This window comes from Diadema antillarum, unplaced genomic scaffold (assembly GCF_040938485.1).
Source record: "Diadema antillarum isolate AM-2024a unplaced genomic scaffold, OU_Dant_1.0 seq00001725_RagTag, whole genome shotgun sequence".
Taxonomy (NCBI): Eukaryota; Metazoa; Echinodermata; class Echinoidea; order Diadematoida; family Diadematidae; genus Diadema; species Diadema antillarum.
The window spans coordinates 554,420-565,104 of record NW_027272412.1 but is presented as its reverse complement, the minus strand read 5'-3'; positions in this window follow the sequence as shown (position 1 = coordinate 565,104).

Below are 10,685 nucleotides of genomic sequence, written 5' to 3'. Positions count from 1 at the left end.
CCAATTAGTGCAATATTTTGGTCTGTATGAACGCTTGCAAAAAATTTCGAGATATAGATCACGATCATTATCCCACTATTTTTGTATGTTTGTTTTGTATGTTTGAATATATATATATATATATATATATATATATATATATATATATATAAATATATTTATATATAAAAGATAAAAAACAAAAACTGGAAAGAAAGTTCATGCTGTATTCACCAATGGTTTATTTCTGCACACAAAATTTTCGAGCAACTCGCTCTTTCTCAAGTGTTGATACTGAGAGAACAATAACAAAAATTAAGCCATAGCAATATTGCAACCATGTTACCAAGGATGCAAGCTTTAATGCATCAATGCTAGGCATCCTAGCACCCAGTGCGCATCCTGGCAACAGTGCAATATTACATCATAATACAATGACAATGAGTATAAAGCATAGTATAAAAAAACTGGGTACGATTGATAAAGAAGTAATTCCTCTGAGGACGCAGCTGCGGTGGTGATGTAAAAGCAGTACATTATTCCTTTCAAAATTCGTTGGTGAATACAGCATGATCTTAGTTCCAGTTTTGTTTTTTATCTTATTATCTTGCCAACATGTGGACAACCTATTCAATATATATATATATATATACATATATATGTATTTGTATATTCAATAGGGGGATTCACACATACATAAATTAGCGAGTTACCAAACTCGAGTTTTGTAACCCGCGATAGCAATTGAGCTTGCGTTTTTTGCACGTGTGGACACATAAACCCACAAATTAGCATTGCAGTGATGTGTGAACAGTCAACCAAATAAACTTGAGTTTTTATATCCCATCATTCAAAGCGAACGTGACAACTGCATTCCTACCATTCTTCCCTGTCATGTAGTTATTGCAAGGGCTACAAGCAAATGTCATTTTTTTATATATATATAATTGCAGGCAATATCAGCATTACTTTACATGTGACACATCAGTAGATACCATAATCAACCATCACTGTACTGGTATCAAATATCAACCCCTCATTAAACCCATTGAGGACAAGTCCCGAGTATACTCAGGCAAGTGTATAGGGGAAATGTGGAAATATTGTAGCAAAACCAGTCTGTCCTCAAACTACTTGTACCAGTGCATGGTTAGCAGTTTAAGGTTTACTCAGTGGTACACCATAAAGCTCAGGTATATATTCACAATAGTACGGTATAATTATATGATGTGTCAAGCCAATTAATGCCTTCTGGCTTGTATAATGTTATCACACCTATGTTTTGTCATATGGCCCATGTGTGCTCACAATCATGCATTGTAGGCTATAGTCTTACATCCTGCATGGTGTGCCTGTAGTGCTCAATAGGTTCAGCATGTAATGTATAGAAACCATGTGTAGGTAGGTATAGTTTGATGTGAGGACTAGGATTAGGGTTAGGGTTATGTTTGTGGGTAGAATTTATGTTTGGCTTAGTGTCCAGATATTTCATGGGCTGTAGCAATTGTCACAGAAGATACCACGGAAACTACAATGTAACTATTTTCCCTCTGGACATGTCAAAAGTTTGGGAAGTGGAATGAACTGATCCTATTAAGTGTTGAATGTCATGACTGTGTTGCAATGGCTGCTTTATGTTTATGTTTTGTTGTAATGCGCTTCAAAGCCTTGAAAACTTGCACATATAGAAATTTATCAATGTTGTGGAAGTCACCATCAAAGGTTAAGCTCAATGTCCCTGTGTGCTTATTGTATGCTGAAGATTAGGAGAATGTGACTTGATCATGTGGTTCAGTGTCTTGTAACAATAGTCTTTCAGAGTGTATTCAATTTATTATTAATGTTACAATGCTTTCTAGGGATTCTGAAGTACAGGTATTCTGTATCTATGTATGATAAGTGTATTCTTCTAATGGGCAGTGTATATCTTAATCTGTAATGATTGATGTAGTCAGCGTGAAGCCACACATGGTTCACATAAAATTTGAGTACGGAGTAGATGGTCAGTACTTATTGTCAGTGACCAGTCCTTTTAGTAACAGGTTGAGACAGCAGTGAAACATTGAGACATCTAGTGAATTTACCATATCTCAGTAAAATACCACATCCAATGGCTGACCGTAATTTGCTTTGTCAGTCAAAACATGTTTATGCTTTAATTTCACAATTTTTATGCAACAAATACAGTATAAATGAGTCTTAGCATCACCATATTTGGACATTCCCCTTACAGAAAAAAACAACATATCTCATGTATACAACTCTTGTATGGTATTTCTACCTTCTAACATGTAGCCCTACTACAAATTCATAATGAAACATCATAAATGCAGGGAATAATCACATGTTTAAAGTTGTAACATTTAATGTCTTGTTATGATGTAACATGCTGACAAATGTCATTTTTACACACAAAATGGTGTGAATAACTTTCCCTTATTTTTTTTTTTTCGGGATTTCCTATGTCCATTAAATCATGAAACAAGAGCTGATTTTTTTTTTCCAATATGGAAGTCGTACCAATTTCTTGACAGTATGGAAAAAAATTCTTTTGTAGTTTCCTGTCAATCACATGACCTTAATTGCTTTTTCCTGGTGCTAAAATGTAAGACGGAACTTTGACCGATTTTCAAGTAACTTGAGGTTCATAATTCATGTCTGATTTTTTGTGCATTATAATGCTGCTGATCAAGTAGTCTACTGCCTGGACTGTCTTCATCCTGCTTTCCACACAGTAGTCAATGAGAGCATACCAATATTTCGTTGTTGATGGCGTTGTAAGAATTCGAGCCTTTTTGTCGGAAGGCAGCAGTTGAAGAAGAAAAAGAAAAAGAGTCCCGAATCGGGACTACCGATCAAGTTGCTTTTGACCCATCCAAATGTGATGAAGGCCAATGATTTTGTATGTCGCCTCCTTATGGGAACTGACTTCATCATACAAATTTATATGGAAGATTCAAACACTTCAGAGGCATCATCACATCTCAATGTGTAGCTCACTACAAGTAATATAAGATAAATGATTACAGTAGTGCTGTTCACTACTGAACCTCAGGTTTAGAGCAGATTAAAAGTGTCAGAATACACTAAGTACAGATATACACCCAACATTCTTCAGTACCTAAGATTGCTGTAAACTTTTACTGTACACTTCAGTAGCATTGTGTCACAGTTTAACCATGCAAACATTCTTTCACTCAGAATATAAAGGCAAGTACACATCATGCTTGCCATTTAGCTTCATAGCAGTTGTGGCTTGCCTGATGTGGCTTTACGTGATGTATATATGATTGTACAAAGAATGAAATCAGGCACAGAACACTCTATTTTCAATGCAGTAGAAAGTAATACATATCTGTATATGTACATGGGTAGTAATTTACATGTATATGTCTGTACATGTACATGTAGAGTAATCTTATGTCTGTACATGTAGTAAGTTAGTATATCTGTAATACAGCAAGAAATATATTGAGTGAGTGGGGGATTATGCCTACATCTCAATCAATCAATTTTCCTAGAAGTGCTATTTTCTATGAAGTACTGAAGTGAATTTTGTGAAGTGGCTTAATGTTGGACCTTGTCAATGTATATCTTGCAAAATGGGCTTTATTTGAGAAGAAATATATTTGAGCAGCATACAATGCTCACAACAGTAACAGTTTTTTAATCTCTTTCTGCTTTGACATGCATTACTTCCAATATGTACTATTACATGTAATGCCATTCTATTCATTTGCAAACAAACTCCCAAGTATATAATAGAGCATCTGTTTTCAGAAATAGGGTGTCTGAAACACACTGTTTCAGACATATTACCATCTTGAGTATTGTGCCATTACCAATGGGCTTCGAAATTCATAATACATTCCTTCAACTTTTCTTTTCATTCAACTTTTTTTTTTCCTCAAGAAAACCCATCATGGACAGAAAAAACAAAGACAGAGAAGCACATATTATGTTTTGGAAGATTTAATAAATTTATTCCTTGTTGCATATCATGATAAAAGTAACATCTGAGTGCATGAGGCTATGTAATATTAGAAGAATCATATACAACCAGTAGAAATGGGAATAAACTTTAATATCAAACATACCATAGATCAGAAGTGTAAAGCCAATAATGTACATTACTAAGTAGTGAGGAAATAGATTTTCATACACAAACAGCATAACATGTCACTTGCAGCCCTTTGTTACCATCTGACTTGGAGTCAACATGATAAATTCTTTTACAAACTCACTATTATCCCTTTTTTAAACCAAACCATGCGTCATCCCACTTATACAGATTCCCTAGCACAACTCACTTTCATCCTAGCATTAACTCATTGTCTACCTTTACTCTCAACAGAGGTATACTTTAATAGTCTCTCATTATAATCCATGACAGAGAGTTGTGAATCTGTATCGCCAATGTAAAATTTCATTAACAAATAACTGGTTAATGTCCCTCCTGCAAGTCATAAGAACTGAAGTTGATGCAATTTAATAGCCACCCGACACTCAGTTACCATGGGCATGCATAACCTCACACTCTCACTTTCACAACGTAACAAATCTCTTCAGATTTTCAGAAATCGTTGCCTGGATGAAAACAAAATGTAGAAAGACAAGCATCCAGACATACAGGGAACCAGCAGAGAAAATGAGAAGTTAAAGTGCCCAACTCTGACTCAGCCCATCATCTTTTTTCAATTCTTTTTTCCCCACACACATAAAAAGAAAAAAGAAAAAGAATCCAGCAAAAAACAGCCAAAGTATCCCACTGACCTGGAAACAAAGCTTTGAATATAACTTCTTTTTCTCTCTCTCTTTCCTTTTGGAGATGAAAATTACAAATAATATCATTCACATCAAAATCATCCCAGCATTTTAACTGAAGTGACGATGACTTTTAAGGGGAAGACAATTTTAGTGGCTGAATTGAGGAAAGAAAACATCATTTCTTCCATATTTCACATCAATTGAAACTAACAAGATATCTGTAACTTTCTTATCTTCTACCCAGCCAGTTCAGTGACACTAACTTGATTCTGTTTGTTAGATTTTCCCTCTATCACCAAAATTTGAAATAACCATAGAGTGGAGCGCCACTTTAAAATTCATATCCTTGATTCATTTCCACTGACTGGGAAGGAGTAGTGTAAACCAGTTCCCGCTGTCTCCCTCACACTGATTGGACACTTTGTGCACCTCATCTCTCCTAGGCAACCATCTTAAACTGTTAGGCATTGTGGGTAGTCTAGAAGGGAAAGAGGGATCTACCGATTGCAGGTATTGATGTAACAGAGACTAAAACTATAAAGGTACTACAGTATGTAAATGGGAAGAGAACAATTTCCAAGGGGCTATCATATATATAAATACATGTACTTCTTCTCTTTCCTTCATCGCAACACAGTGAATGGGACACATTGGGAGCAGTCAAGTTGTGTTAACTTTTCCAGAACCATATATAACATTGGAAGAAAGAAAAAGACAAAAGTAACATTTCACAAGGCAAATTACTCATGATGTATCTGTGATTAGACATAACAGATGATTTTTAGAATGAGCAAAGAAAATAAAAAATAAAAAAATAGGCTGTAATTTCTGAAGTGTTTAACATTGCCCCTGAGATTAGAACTTCAACCTCAATCATTTCATCCTTTGGCAAAAAGTGACAAATCATGACAGATGACCAAAATTATTCTCATTCACAGCAATATATCCCTTGACTCCATGATACTTTGAGCTAATACTATGGCAAGATCGTGCAGAAGTATTGGTACCAGGGCAATCTGTAAACCTCACTGAACATAAAAGTCCATACAGCCCCCAAACAGGAAGATTTACACCTTAAACAATTCCACAGCTGACTCTGGAAATGACTGATACCATTTGTGCGTATCAACTTTATCTTTAGTAACTTGACACACAATTGTGGCAGCCACAATACTCAAAACAACTGGATCACTCAATACTAAACTGTATTTTTTGGAAAACTCAAATCATGAGGTCTCTCTCTCTCCCAAATGAAATTCATAGTAAGATTGATCAGAGCAAAATTCATATTTACGTAGATTTCTACTTTCTTATCAACTAAAGACAAAATCCTGGCTGTCCATAAACCTGACTATTTCTTTCCAATACTCTTCATCATCTTTCTGCTATACCACTTACTACGCTGGAATGTATTCTTCTTTTCTCTGATTGAAATCATATTGATAATGGAGGAAAGAACAGTTCACTGTCAAAGAACTAGACAACATACACAGTAGCATCTTTCATATCACATCTTCCATTCTCCCTCCTCATTGGTCAACTGGGGACTGCTGTATGCTACTATTGTATCACCAGCACTGGACCGCTGTAAGGAACAAAGCATATATACATGTATCATTTCACCCACTGTCATTATTTGGATAGACAGAAGTAAATTTCCAAACGTGAAAGTATCTTTATACGTAGATGCTGACCTTGAAAGACAAATGTCTGTAAAGCCGTTCATACACATCCGAAATCTAAAGGGGAATTCCAGATGATTTTCATAATTTCATGTTATGTAGCACATAAATCGATAGTGCCACATATAGATTTGTGGAATTTATTGTGGTCCTTGAGCAGAGAAATCATTATCTGAAAAGACCAAAAACATACAGATATTACAGTGGACAAGGATGATGACATATTAAATTATGTATAGGCTCACATATTCCAGTAATGTAGCATTGTAATTCCACTATGAATACCGCTTGCTTAACAACTTCACCTGTGTAGAAATAATGCGTGCTTTCTTCTTTTGTTCTGCTTCCATGAGCACCAAATCATGCATTCTTTTGTGAAGCTGCTACATCGTCATCCTTGTTCACTGTGATTTGTTATGAATTTGAAATTATTCTTATCCCTTATTCCAATCACTATAAATTCTGTAACTCTGTACCCAGTATAACCAATTTACAGATGTCAAAATGCAAAAGTTTGGAAATCACCCGGAGTTCTCCTTTAATGGTTTTTGAAATGAGAAATACAACACAAAAAGCTGTTAATTCTTGCGTCCTTTTCCAGATAACTGCATTCACACTAAATGTGTAATTATGTTATCAAAACCATGAAAGCTTACTTTTGTTATTGTGGAGCAATATTTAAATAACTACATAATCCTTACCATAATAAAAATACATTGCTCAAACATACACTGCTCATTTCAGGGCCCTTTCTAGGGAATGTATGTCACTTATTGCCATGTGTTAGATGTTTGTCAAAGGGTCCATTTCAATTTTTTTTTTTCTGTTGAAAAGACCCAACACACATAAATAATATGAAAGTTCACTAAAGGTAGCATGCAAGTCACAGATTTTTATCTTGTTTTGTTTGTTCGTTTTTAAATACAGGAACCCAGTAACAGCAGCAGAATGTTTACAGTTAATTCTTGGAAAATCACAGCATTGATTTCATCAAGGTACCATCTTTCTTGGAAAACATATACATCAATTTCCAGAATCACTGAACATGTCATCTCTTTGGCATATTTCTCGATCTCAGACAAACAAAACCCAAGGATGTTGGTCTCTCACACACAATCACATTCCATCATCAAGATATGGGACACTGCCTCTTGCAATACTTCATTTCAATAAATGAAAATGTAACACATTCTTGTAAAGCATATAACGAGGGTAACACATCATTGCCAATCAGACACTCGTGGCTAAACGTGATGTACTCCTCCATATCCATACCAGTGTTTTATCTCTAGCACTATTTGGAAGTTTAGGATCTAAAAATCACAATATCAGGGCTAACACAAATATATTCAAACCCAAGCAACAAATGACAGGATACACAAGTATTTCTTTCCTTAACCTCATTGAATTCGCACAGTCTCTTGAAAGTGAGCCATACCAACATCTGAACAGAAGACTGCACCTTGTATGTGGCATTACGTACATGCTACATGGGAGAATGTCTCTAGTATGCATTCTAGCTTCCAATCCAGGAAGTTGGTGACAAGTTGAAGTTCTTCGTTGATGAAGACTTTGCTGCAGGAGGAATGAAGCATTTTGAGAAACTTCCTTACAGGATGACATCTCAATCCCCTGTTAAACCATTTTAACCCAATGAAGACTAGACCCGAGTTTACTTGAGCAGGTGTCCATGCAAAATGTGTGTTATAGCAAAATCAGCTTGTCCTCCACGGGTTAATGGGCAATGACCATCAGTGAAGTACAATATATGTCATACATACCAGTGATCTGATGGTTTCATCAATAGTCTTACTTCTCTTATGGGCATGATTCACACTTCGCTGAACAAGGGACTTAAAACCTGTGCCACTTTTATAGTACCAATCAATGTCATCTAATTCAACTTATGTGATAAGAGAAATAAAGCTTACACAGAAGCCATTTTTTGTTTCTTTTTCCTGCATGTTTACCCCTAGTGGTCATCATACCAGGCAACCAATGTGTGACACATGGTATCAGGCACACACAACATGCATCACATCCAGTGCATCGTAAGTTTGATGACGGCTGGTAGCTCACTGAATATCGAATGATGATATTCAGTGTTGTGAGTTGTCATTCTCACTATACTTACACCTTCTTTCTATGTCACAAGCTGGCAGAGTGATGATCATAGCTCTTTCCTTACAATAGCTGTAAAGTGAAAACAACTATGACAATTGAGCTGTTTAAAAACCTAGAGAGATCTACGTTATACATTTATTTCCCTCTCCAAATCTATCATTTAAAAAAAACTATAAAATTTAATGCTATGACAACTGTCCACTTTTTAAATTTTGTAATACATTGTGCACTACTTTAATTCATGAAAATGAGTACTAATTTAGAATCTCAGAGTCTCTTGTTAAGACCTTGCCTCAATCAACTTTTTTTTTTTTCTATCAGATGACCTACACTTTAAAAAGTCCCAAATGGTTTTGTGCAGCTGTGTTGCTCATTCTATCACACCTCATGAAGAAAACCAAATACTGAGTTCAGGTCTAATGTGTGATATTCAGAGTATCTTGTGGTCTAATGTGCAGTGAATGACCGATATACAACGAGATCCGAGTGCCAAAGTGAACATTTTGCAACATAATAAACGAAAGCGATAATACTTCATTCATCGCAAGCTTTATAGTGATTGTGGTAGGAAATTCCCAATAAGAGGCAAATATCTATTTTTCATTTATCCATCACTACTCCTTCATACATCAAGATGATCTACAAATCGTATAAATAAGGCTTTCATTTCCCTTTCTATAATCATTTCTGAACTAGTCTAAACATGCTAATCCTTTCATCGATCTTTCCTTTTTTCTTGTATTTTGTCCATATTTTTTTTGTCTTTTTCTTTAAGCACCAGTCCTGCCGGTTTATTTGCAAATATACATATCATAGTAACTTTAACAAAAATAGATCTACAATTGGAACTAAACCTCTGGTTACATGTATGTACAAACCATGTGACATTGACTATAACTACAACTACCACAGAAAATATCATTTCAGAGCTCAGCTCTTCATATTTGTTCAGTTTTTCTCTAACACTTGCCATGTACTAGCTTCTTCAGTGACTACCACCAATTCTTCATGTGTGCAAATTATGACAGCACAAACTTTGTCAAAACACATAGTGACATAATCAATTTTTGAGTAGCAAATTTTGACAAATATGTGAGAATTTGTGTACAAACTGACAGATGCTAGATCTAGCTTTTACCTGTCACAAGAGCTCAAAATATCTGACTGTCTGCCACAAATACACCAAAAGGTATTGAAAAGTGATAATTAACATATTTTGTTGGTTTTATGTTCTGGAGGGTGTCCTTGGTGTGAGCCTTCTTGGATAATTTTTCCTTCTCTTTCCTCCAGACACATTGACACTCTGGCATATGGCATTTACAGAACATTTGCTGCTTTAGTCTGAACGGCTCTCACTGCCTTTACCTGGCAAAGAGTAAACTTGTGTGCAAACTTCTGGATAGACAAATAAATACTTCTGTTGTACTTTGGAGCTAATGGCAATAAAGACATTGCATTGGTTACTACAGACGTTCCCCCCTCTCTCTGTAATGCACTTGTCAATTGGAGTCACAACTCCTAAGTACCAGGGGATGACCGGGATTTGTATCCACGGTGTCTGGGGATTTTGCCATTTGTTTTTTGGCCTGGGTTGGTCAGGAATATACCAGGGTTTGTTAAAGGATATTGACTTATTTTGCCTGGGTGAATCGGTCATATACTGGGGCTTGTTGGGGGAAATTTATTTACCGTAAAAGTGGAAATTTTCGTGGTGTTGACATCTTTCTGCTCTGTTTAAACTCGGAAAATCATGACACAGAAAAACACTATCAAATTTCTTCCCTTTCCTTTAAATACATCATTTACCTTCTAAATTTCGGCAGATGATAGATGAAACATAAGACTACAAAATTATGTCAAAAACAGAAAGTCAGTGGTTTTGACCGATTTTGATGATCGGACTTAAACTTGATTTTCTTGGCTCAACCATCAGTGACTTTTGCAAACTTTTGACGTGGTGGGTCACACATAGTACTTCCCTTCAACCTTCCACTTGAGTGACAGAAATCTTGCACTCTCAAATGCTTTTCAACAAAAATGAACTGCATTCTTTGCCACAACACTTTTGGATGAAATGCTAAGCTGGCTAAAAGCTCAGTGTGCAAAGTGATTTAAATCAAAATTAGATATGAG